The following is a 12,053-nucleotide window of genomic DNA, read 5'->3' as shown; positions in this document are numbered from 1 at the left end:
AAGATAAATATATATTTACTTGCGATTAAATGTGTGTGTTTGTGATCTGAATACTCACTCCATTTTTAATGTAGACAATAACTGTGTAAATAACTCCAACCACAGAGATTGCCATCAGTCCCATTAGGAATCTCAAGACATCTCTGTGTAGTTTAAAGTTAACTGGTTTTGGGTACAGAATAGAGCGAACAAGATCGCCCTTGGCTGTGTTGAATCCTATGAAAAAGTAGAAAAAAAATGTAGTGGAAATCAAGTAAAACAATTTACCAATGTTTGTAGGCCAATAACATTTTGAGATATTTCAGACACTGAGAAATCTAAAATAGTAAATTCTGATAGCTGGTAAGTAAGCCCTGTATAAAAGTAACTATGCTTTTTTTTAGTGGGTTTTATGCAGCTCATAGATGTTTTGGGTTTAGTAATGTGGCATTCGCTACCTATTTTGTAATGAGAAAAGGTGAAACTTTTTGTCCTCCGAAATAAATGCTCATAAAAAATATAGTCTACAGATGTTTGTAATACCTTATAGTGACCCAGCGTTCAGACAGTAAGATAAAGAGTTGCATTAGCTTTCAGAAACGGAGGTCTGTTTTTCATATGTAGTCTACTATATATTTAAAGAAATGACCTCTGTGACCTTGAAAACTACTGTAACTCTGCATCTTACTCTATGAATTATTGGTCAACTAAAAAAGGTATCACAAACATTTGGGGCAAATCCTTTTTTACAATATTTTTCTGCTTTTTAAAAAATGTAATTCACAATTTATAATGTATTACATAATAGGGCTTGCAAAAATATGCAACCAATTAGCTCACTCTATGTCAAGATAGTGCCTAAGCACAGTGTGGTGACATAGTGCCGTGTGAAGCTATTAGTGCCCCTGATCATGCATTGAAATATTTTGGAGAAACTGCTTTAGGGGGTTTCACATTTATACTTTCAAATAGCTACCTTTATCTCTCAGAAGATCATGGAACAAATTACTTGTAGCACACATGTACAGGCTGGACAGGTTAAAAGGTTGAACGTTTATAGTGATACTATAATAATACCTTAATAATATATAGTATTACATTAAACAGTAAAATAAATAATAAAAACATATAAAAACAAACTAAAGGCATCAAAGAAACTTTAGTATTGTTGCTAGGGCATATAGAATGAAAATGTCTCTTGCTTGTTATTCAGAGATTCTTTGGGGGGGTGATTACTTCTTCACACTTTTTTAGATAAACCGATAAATATAATCATAAAGGTGTGATACAAAAATGTAGAAAGAAATGTAGAAACATTGAGATGCAGGTCCACAAAGCTTATGCGATTCTACATCTTTTGAATCTATGTTAACTTCTTTTTAATACATCCTTTATATATCCATATGGCTATATCCAGTTGCCATACACTAAAATGTAACAGGAAATTACAATATGTTCTAAAAACATATAATATATATATATATATATATATATATATATATTTATTAACTACACACACAGTACACACTCACACATACAGTGACATTTTTTTGGGAGGTATGTGCATTATGGTTGATCACCAACCTGTTCTTAAAACAACAGCTTTTACCAGACCATTGTTAGGTCTTGTCTGGATGACTTCAGTTCCACAAAACAGAACATGCCTTTTGTAATCTTCTCCGCTGTATATTTTCCATGGAACAAAGTTTTCAATATTCGGCAAAGGTGTCTTTGTCACAGGAATACTTTCCCCTACAAAAGATTAGTTAGTAGCCAGAGTGATTACTATATTCAATGAAAATGAGGGCACGGATACATTAAATATGGCAACTAGCCAAACCTTGTTTCTGGAAATATATATTGTATATACACAACACATTTTTTTTGCCATTATATTCAGAATAATAATAGTGTGTTTCAAATATTTCATAGGAAGCTTCAGATTGCTTTCAAATGTGTTTATTGTAGTATTTTTAATAATTAATCCTATAATTCTATTCTTGGAGGAAAAAAAAACAAAATTTCCATGTGTTTTTTTTATTATACAGTTAAAATATAATAAACAACTCCCTAGGCCCACAAATCCCTTAATCCACCCCCAAATGAGGGACAAATGCACATAAATGCATATGCATAGGTTGCCTTACATTAAGATGTTCTCTCGGAATAAAGATTCCTATTTGATATTCTATTTGAAATGATTCTTTAAGTGAAACGGGTTAACTTTAGTATTGAATCAACTAGCATGCAATGTAATACTGTACCTGTCAACATCCCTTCGTTTACTATACACCCCCCTGTGATTAATATGGTGTCACAAGGCAAATAAAACTTCTTTCCAGTTAATACGATGACGTCACCAGGTACCAAATAACGAGACTCCACTTCTTCAGTAACTTATGAACAAAGGAAAATAGTAAGTCTTAATATATATATATACACACACATACACATAAACATTTCATTTTTCGCATGAAATCTCAAGACACGTATGCATAAGTTCCAAAACCATCTTTATACATGTATAATGGCCTGATCATCTAGGCACAACCTTATACCAGACTAAAAAAAAGGGCTCTACATAAATAGATTGCAGAAGAAGACATCTGTGGCCTCCTCAATCTCGTGATGTAAGAAAGGTCCCCTGACTGCGCGGTGGCACAGAACAGACGGTAGGAAAGTGAAACTAGCAGCAGCTCAAATGATGCTGTGCTCGTGTACAGTGGCGTCGGCAGGGGGGGGCCAGAGGGGGCCATGGCCCCCCCTACATCATGCTGTGCCCCCCGGTGTGCCCCCCCAATTGAAACGCCGGCTTTTTTTTTTTTTTTTTTAATAGACCCGGAGGAGAGAGTGAAAGGCGCCGAGCGGTTGCTGAGGAATAAGTTCTCAGCAACCGTTCGGCGCCTCTCACTCTTCTCCGCGACCGCGAGGCCTCTTCCTGGTTCGCAGTGCTGGCATTTCAAGCCGAGCGCCGGTATATGTCGTCATATCCGGCGCCCAGCAGTGAAGCCGGCAGAACCAGGGATACAGAGACCTCGCGATCTCACCGCTGGACAAGCCCAAGGTAAGTGTACTTCAAAGGGGGGGGTTAGAAAGTTAGGAGGGGGTTAGAGAGTCAGAAGAGGTAGATAGGAAGTGAGAAGGGGTAGATAAGGATAGATTGGGAGGGAGAGGGGGTAGATAGGATAGATTGGGAGGGAGAGGGGGGTAGATGGGATAGATTGGGAGGGAGAGGGGGTAGATGGGATAGATTGGGGGGAGAGGGGGGTAGATGGGATAGATTGGGAGGGAGAGGGGGGTAGATGGGATAGATTGGGAGGGAGAGGGGGGTAGATGGGATAGATTGGGAGGGAGAGGGGGGTAGATGGGATAGATTGGGAGGGAGATGGGGGTGGATGGGATACATTGGGAGGGAGAGGGGATAGTTAGGATTGATTGGGAGGGAGAGGGGGTAGATAGGATAGATTGGGAGGGAGAGGGGGGTACATAGGATAGATTGGGAGGGAGAGGGGGGTACATAGGATAGATTGGGAGGCAGATGTGGTAGATAGAGAGGCAGTTGTGGTAGATAGGGAGGGAGAGGGGGTAGATAGGATAGATTGGGAGGGAGAGGGGGTAGATAGGATAGATTGGGAGGGAGAGGTCTTTATGGGACAAAAATGGCGTACGTTCAGCTGTTTGGGGACAAAGTTGACATAATGTGTAACTTAGGTGCTGGTCAGGTTCTATGTGGGCAGTGTGGACACCAGGGTTGGCTTTGGGGTCACTTTGTGACCAGTGATCTATGCCTGTAATTTAGGGGGGTTTATCTATACCTTTAATGCAGAGTTTATATGTAATTTCCAATTGATTTATATCTGCAAAGCTGGGTTTTGTGTCATTCTGTTCATCTGTATCGGCTATATTTCCATACATTATTAATGTTTACCTGCAAATATAGGATTTGCATGTCTTATTCAGTTGATCAATACCTGGAGTGCTGTTTCCATGTGTTGATTATTTGATCTAAACCTTCAGTGCTGAGTGTACATGTGATTTCCAGTTGATATATACCTGCAATGCTGGGTTTGTGTGTTCTGTTGGTTTATACCTGCAATGCTATGTTTCCATACATCATTTATGTATACCTGCAAATACAAGTTTTTTTTTTAATCTCATTCAGTTGCGTGTGCTGTTTCCATGTGTTGTTTATTTGATCTATACCTGAACTACAGGGTGTAAGTAAAAGAGCGCTATGGTTTAGTGAATGAGGGGACAAAGGGACCTGGGATGATTACAGGGGAGAGGACCTCTCAATGTCACGGTGCAGTCAGAAGGAGGGAACACTGCACTGACTCTCACTGTCTTCCCCTGATCTGCAGTCAGTGTGGCAAATATATTGGCAGCAGGGTCTAATATTAATATATATTGGCTGCAGGGGCTAATATTAATATATATCGGAAGCTGGGACTAATGTTTATATATATCGGCAGCAGGGGCTAATATTAATATATATTGGCTGCAGGGCCTATTATCAATAAATATTGGCTGCAGGGGCTAATATTTATATATATTGGCTGCAGGGACTAATACTATATATCGGCAGTAGGGGCTAATATTAATATATGTTGGCAGCAGGGTATAATTTCTATGTATATCGGCAGCAGGGTATAATATAAGTATGTATCCGCAGCAGGGGCTAATATTAATATATCCGCAGCAGGGGTTAATATTAATATATATCGTCAGCAGGGGCTAATATTAAAGAATGAAAAATAACTGTCAATTTAGCTGTTATTTTGAAATCATATTTTAATCACAGTCTTTACTTCAAAGAGATAAGTGCATATTATGTAGTTAAAAATGCACGTCTAACGTGTGTGTGTGTATATATATATATATAGTGTATATGTACCATTTTATAATTGGCCCCCCTACTTTGGTCCCTGGCCCCCCATGTGCCCCCCCTAAATATGAAACCTGGAGACGCCACTGCTCGTGTATTCAGGTAATATCTAGCTAGGGGTTGCAAAAGGCTTTGTAGCAGATATTTTAATAAATGCCCTATAGACATGAACAATTTTCACATGTTTTGTCATTTTGCTTATCCTGGTTTCCCTCATCATGATCTAAAGGGCTTCCACATCAGTTCCATCTTCCATATACATAGGTGGCATGAGATGCTTACGTTCCACAGTAAGTAATTTCATTGTCTTTTTTGTATAAACAGGAATTCAATCACAATCATATAAATGTATTTATTATTTAAAATTCTTAAATTTAGCATCTCTCTGTATTAATTGATTTAAGATTGCTTTCCTAGATGACTTATAATGATCGGCTCTCTTACCTCCATTTTTTCTAAGAATAGTAACCATCGTGCTGTTATGGGATTCAACTAAATTGTGCAATTTAACAGATTGCTTAGAAGTAAAAAAAAACAAACAAAACATAATTACATTTACATGCATAAGTTACATTATATATTCACGTTAGAAACAAAGATAAGAAGTACAATGCAGTGTTGACCAAATGTAAGCAACATCTGGTTGAAAGAAAAGAAGGCTAAACATTACTTTAAGACTAACTATTATTCGATGATACCAGCACACCCAGTTACACTAATACCTTATATTCTAACAAATTACTAATTCTAATTGATTAACTATTTCATGATTATTTATCATTAGGTCTCATATTTAAGTGTGTCTGATCCTCCCTGAGCGACGCTACCTGGGTTGCTGAACCTGCTCTCAAATTACCTGCTGGATGTGCATGTTCCTCGCAAATTTCACCCAGTTTAAGATTAGTGATTATATAGGGAGTATATATTTTACTTCTAACCTCCTGAGCCTGTTGTAGCCCCCTGGTACATGCTAACTTGTCAACACGTTTATGGCACACACACACAAAATGATTAACATACCATCCTTAGGTTGTAGACAGTAGCAGCCATAGATAGGACGGTGATAATAATAAGTACGATGGAAAACTCTATGTAGCCAGTAGCCAACCAGAGACTGAGAGCAAAAGCTTGAAAAATGTAAAATGGATTCAAAACCTGTATGGATGAGAAATATAAGGCACTCAGAAAGTTCAAATTGTGAAATTGCTGCTTAACATTTAAAAGCAATAGATAAAAACTTTGGGGATTTTACACGCAGCTATGCATTAGGGATATAAATACTTAAAGACTTTATAGATCTTTGTATGAGAAAAAAAGGAACCATAGTCACAGTTAATGATCACGTGTTCCCTCTATAAGTCTATGTGAACTTATCCTATCACTAAGGTTCAAATCCTGGAGAATATAAGTGCTAGACTGGGGGTGTTGGGAGCAGGAAAAGGTTTTAAGAAACAGACATAACTTTAGAATTTATTTCACTTTTGTGAAATTTCAGAACTGTATTTTAATAAACATGCCATCTCAAGAAGTATTAATATTATTGCACTGTGAGTTTAACTAACCTAGAAGAATATGCTATATGACTGTCTATAGACAAACAGACCACACACTAGTTAGAAGGAAGGAATCAATTGCTTTTTTCATTGAAAAATAAGTATCAAAAATGTATAGCTCTCACCTCTTTAAAAAGCAACTTCCAAATTGGGACAATTTCAACCTCTATTGCATTTAATCCACAAACCTGTTTTCTACAGAAGAACATTTGTTAGTGATAAGACAAACCATAAAGTAATATATAAATATAGTGTACATTTTAGCTGTAGAGATATCACATAAAGAAATATTATATATATTATACCGAAATTGCAATGTTTACAGAAATTTCAGCTTTTGCTGACTGATGCATTACATTTTGGGACCTCTTTTTTAACTATATAGTTTAAATTTGTGTACCACACAACAGATGGTGATTGACACACATTTGTAATTACTGTTAAATCTTATTTTATGAATGTTTTTTCTACAATTTGATCCAGCTGACAAAAAATGTAATAAAATGCCTGCTCATCCTGTTAGCATTTAAAGCCCTGTCGACTTACCCTGAGAAATACTCTTTGCATCTACATAGAGAATTTGCTTACATTTAAAAAATTAAAAAAAAACAAACAAACAACAACTTAGCATTATTCAGAATTTATTGAATTCAATTTTATAAAATATACATTGGCACATTAAAACTGTATAAAAATATTATTCTGTTAGTTGTTTAGCCTACTATACACTTATAGCCACTGTCAATATTTGTGTTTTATTCTTACATTTTGTTTTGCAATATACCAGTCATTTTTCGTTTTGCTTTTGGCCCATTTGTTTTCAGGCAAGAATTTGATTGTCTGGTACCCTCTTTCACTCTCACTCTGTAACTCACTCTCTCATTCACTCTCACGCTGTCTAAATGTTTCCCTTCTTTCATCGTCCGCATCTCCACGGACATAACCCACCAACTTTCTCCAAAATGGCCGTGCTGTGGTGACCTCCTTCCTGATCCTCCAATTGGGGAAGAGGACTTCATTGAAAGTGCCAACTGGCAATATGGAGGCGCTTGCGGAAATGGTCGGCAGAAACGGAAGTGGTCAGCAGAGAAGGTAGGGAAACATTTAAAGAGCGTGAGAGAGAGAGAGTGTACAAGAATACATGTACGAGAGATAGAGTGCGAGTGAATGTGGACCCACAAATTTTGAACGAAAACGCTGAGCTTTTTGTTTGTTTTCGTCTGATTCGTGCGAGGTCTGGCCTTTTCTTCAGGGCTTCTTACAAATCGCAGAATTTACCAAAATTTGGCAGATTTGCAATTTGTACAAATCCGAATGCAAGAGTTTATAAGATACTATACATCAAATACTCGAAACAAACCTTATTTCTTGCTCTTCATTAGTTAAACCAGAACCAAACTTTGAATGAATATCTGAACAAGAATATTCCTCTTCGAGAACCCTGGATTGCGGGTAAATAATAGAATGGTCAAAGAAGAGGACAATATGCAAATCACAAATAAACTTTACATAATATTTTAAGTATTTTACCCAATTTTCTGAAACCTTGCTTCCAAAGTGTTCCAGACATATCGAATTTTCTGCACTCTTATGCAACGTATCTATTATTCAGAAAGATAAAACAATGGGAAAAAAAAAACATTTAGAAAGTGTGTTATAGTCAAGGTTGTGTAATTTACATTGATAAATTGTACTAATTATGTATTATTATAGAACACATTAACATGTATACATCATTTTGAATATATAATGTTTAAACCCTGTTCCTGAGTAGTTTAATTTATGCTACCAACTACACCTCTTGTGGAAAAGTTACATTTGCTTTAAAGTACTTTGCTAAAATAATCCGGAGTGTGAGGTCTCTGTATCTTTGTTTCGTTGGCATGTCCTCCGCACCTTGGTTTTGTAAAAATGATTTGTCGAGGGAACTTATGGTCGTATAACTGATTGGAGATGATACAGAATGACAGCCCATACAGGAACATAGTTACTGTATTTAGCATTTTCTAAAACCGATGCTGGTGGAAGAATTCATGGAAGTGCTTTATATATTATTTTATTGCCCACACGAGGGAGCTCTAACGCAATCGGTTTAAGCAATTCCAGGCAGATTAGAGGCACTTTTTAAATGTTTTCTGTGTTGAAATATTCTGCTTTCATACAACAAAGTTGATTTTTGAGATGCAATAAAATCTACAATGAACTCATTCAGCAAGTATGCTTTGCCTCTGATTCATGTATAGCCAGCTGTGATTAAAAAGCCTTTCCACTCTAAAACATGAGCATAAGCATCTGCAGCGGGGGAGGGCAAGCCCCATTTAGCCCAGGGGGCATGCCAAACCGAGAAATCTAAATAATATAGTGTCCCAAAACATTTAGCTAATTATAGTAAGGGCAACAATGCTCAATTGTCCTGGCCAATTCATTTTTGACAAGAAGCACTGCATTAAAGGAGCAGAGAAAGGATACAGTCAGGAGTAAATGTTGCCTATAGCCCTTGACCTTGACAGTCCTTGACCTTGGTGGCTACAAGTCCTAGGGGTTGCCACCCTCACCCACACTCCTTCCCATGATTGATTGTATGAGTGTATGCATTTCTTCACCTGCATGTTATAATGTTCATAGGTAAAACTCCACATACATACCCTGTGCTCTGGCATTATCAGTGACTTTTTAATCAAAGATTTCTCATCAGACATTATGCTGAATTTTCCTTTCTCTCCTTCAGGAAACGGATGGACCCACCATATGTTTTTCTTGGAATATTTCTTAAAATCATCCTAAAGAAGTAAAAGCATTAGATTTGATAAAGTTAAAAAAAACCAGCATAACTTTAGATTAAAAAAGCATAATCCACCATTGTAAATATCTGAATTTCTACCTGCTAGAAAGACCAGGTATTGCATTGCAGTTACCATGAGATGAGAGGTATACAACGTGGTGATGGTGGCATGTGGATTTCATAAAAAGGCAGGATTTCTCTTAGCAAACTTTGAAGAACTTGCCATACTGACATTACTTGTTATCCAAGTTATCCAAGTAGTCGGTTGAATTCATAAACAACTCAATAGCACTCAACTAAGCTTAGGGGAAAGGCATGTCACATATTCACATGTCAAGAAGACTTGAATGGAATTAAACTGTTGGGTAAAGCTGGCCCACCCATATTGGGAACCTAAGCAGCTATCTAGAGAACTGAGGTAGTAGGAAATGCCAATATGAGGTTCTCCCTTATGTGAGAAAGCAAGCAAATGCAAAAGGAGGGGCACTATAAATATAGTTTATATAGGTACTGAAAATGCTACAATTCCTGGGACCATGCCAGAGTTTGCAGTCAAGTTAAATGAGTTACTCCATTTAATCCAATTTGGCTGGATTATTATCAAAAATAGACTACTCCAATTTGGTTTAGCCAATATATTTTAGAAATAATCCTACTCGGCTGAATTGGCCACTGGCCAGAGCAAGACAATTCAACAGCCAACACAATTAAACTGGACGCTTCTGACTAGACCATAGTGTAATGTAATGTGGTAAACAACAAATTAGATAAATTAACAAACGTAATAATGATTTATATATGTGAAGCTTGTGTTGAAAAGAAGAGACATAATTGCACTGTTTAGAGAAGTGGAAGGTAACACTATTTTTTTTTGTTTTGAGAAAGATATTTTAGCCTGTCTATAGTTGACACTGCCATTAATGATATAATTAACGTTTACTCACTGTGGTCCTGAGCAATGTAACATTAGCCTTCTTCAAGCTGTATGGAACACAATGACACCACACATCCCACTCTGGCTTCCAGTAAAAGACAAGTAGCAGGACTCCAAGAGAAAAAATATATCCTACAATACACAGGACTTGTCTCCACCACACAGTTCTGTAGCCAAACACATCCTGCAAATTTCAAAAACATGTGTACAGATGTAAAATATACATAAAAAATTTGTATTGCCACTGTATCAAAATAATGCAATTTTCCGGTACTAACATTGGTAATATTTGCTGTATATAAAATCAACCAATCTCCAGCTTAACACACTTTGTGTCAATACAGAATGCAGCCAGCAATACAGGTGATGTGTATTTTTTATGTTTGAAAAGCACGCAAAAAGAAAACAGGGTATTGAGCATTGCTGCCTCAATTTAATGTATTACCCCTACATCCCAGAAAGGAAAGGGGGAAGAAGCACAAGGTGTGGGGGAAAAAAAGGGTAAAAGGGTATTTTAGGGTAAAATTTAAATTAAGTTTGGTAACAAGGATGCAACAGAGATAAAAGCAGGTGTAGTAGGAGACACACAATTCTTATTAGGAGAATAACACCTGATGTTTACAAAGATAGAAGACTACTGGTTATTGTACGCATGCTATCTGAACATCACACTATGTAACTTTACAAAGACCTTTGCTTACCCATGAGTAGGCAATACACAATTTGCATAGTGTGCCTGCAATTGTTATTTCTATGGTGTCATAACTCATTGTGTGTAAGTTTCAGATGACACTCGCTTTTTGCATGGTGTTGTAAATAAGTACAGATACTTTTGATGTAGGCTTCAGAGACAACAGTTTTATTAAGGATATGTATATGAGTATTTGCCTGTGGACATGATAAACAATGGGATTAAAGAGGTATTTCACCATCCTAAAGTGACTACAATTGTCATAGTAATGTTAAGATTCCAGATCAAGTGTTGTTTGCTGTGGTCAAACTATTTTGTTTTGTTTGGTGTCTACATGCCCACACAGTGTAAAAGGGGATCAAGAGGACCCCCTTTTTAATTCTCCTTCTTCTTTATCTAAACTGTATGGTGTGTGAGGATTGAGTTTCCACAAGCTGTTGCAGTCACAGTTGTACATTTGAGAAGGCAGGAACAATCACTACAAACGTGACTACCAGCTAGACTCCGCTCAATGTTTAGGCAGTTGTGACACTCTAATCAACACATGGTGCATTTGAAATCACCACCCTCTTATTATTACAGATAAAATCTAAATTGTGCCTATGACTCAGAAGATAGATGTTTACTCCCCGCAAGATAGTCAATGATTAGTATTTAAATAATAACATGCTATTAAGATAAGTTAAATATATATATATATATTTAACTTATGTCATTATCAACTATATAGCACATTAAGAAAATATGAGTCTATACAAGAGTGTACTGATCCAAAATCTGCAAGACAATCATTTCCATTTATACAAAGCAACAGTAATCCAGCTAAGAAAGGTACCCTTTTAAGATGGTCTTTGTCACTGTTTAGACCAGTTGTGTTGCTAGAGAAGAAAAACTTTCATTAGCATATCAGGTCCTAGCAATAAGCACTGATATAACTGCAGTGGTCGCAGCTCAGACGGGGCCCGTGCTGGTGGGACTTTGACTCCTTGTTCTCCCAGTGCTGGTTAAAATAGTTTAGAAAGGGCCCTTCCAACCAGGACCACAACAGGCCAGGACGGAAAGGCCCGTTCTAAACATACAAGTGTGTGATCATGAATGTGTAATTGTGTGTGTGATTATGAATGTGTAATTATGTGTATGTGTGAGCATGGATGTGTATTTGTGGTGAGATGGAGTGTGTGTGTGTAAGTATGTTTATATATGTGTGCCAGAGTGTATTTTGGAGGGGA

The 12,053-nt window shown here is 37.0% G+C and overlaps 1 pseudogene; it reads right to left on the bottom strand.

Annotated features, from left to right (window-relative positions):
* The window catches only part of LOC149282202 (putative cation-transporting ATPase 13A5), a 72,879-nt pseudogene that overhangs the window by 23,642 nt on the left and 37,184 nt on the right, over nt 1-12,053 (bottom strand).

The sequence above is a fragment of the Sceloporus occidentalis genome, unplaced genomic scaffold, assembly GCF_023333645.1.
Source record: "Sceloporus occidentalis isolate IW3139 unplaced genomic scaffold, rSceOcc1.0.p SCAF_121, whole genome shotgun sequence".
NCBI lineage: Eukaryota > Metazoa > Chordata > Lepidosauria > Squamata > Phrynosomatidae > Sceloporus > Sceloporus occidentalis.
This window is presented reverse-complemented; position numbering and strand designations above follow the sequence as displayed.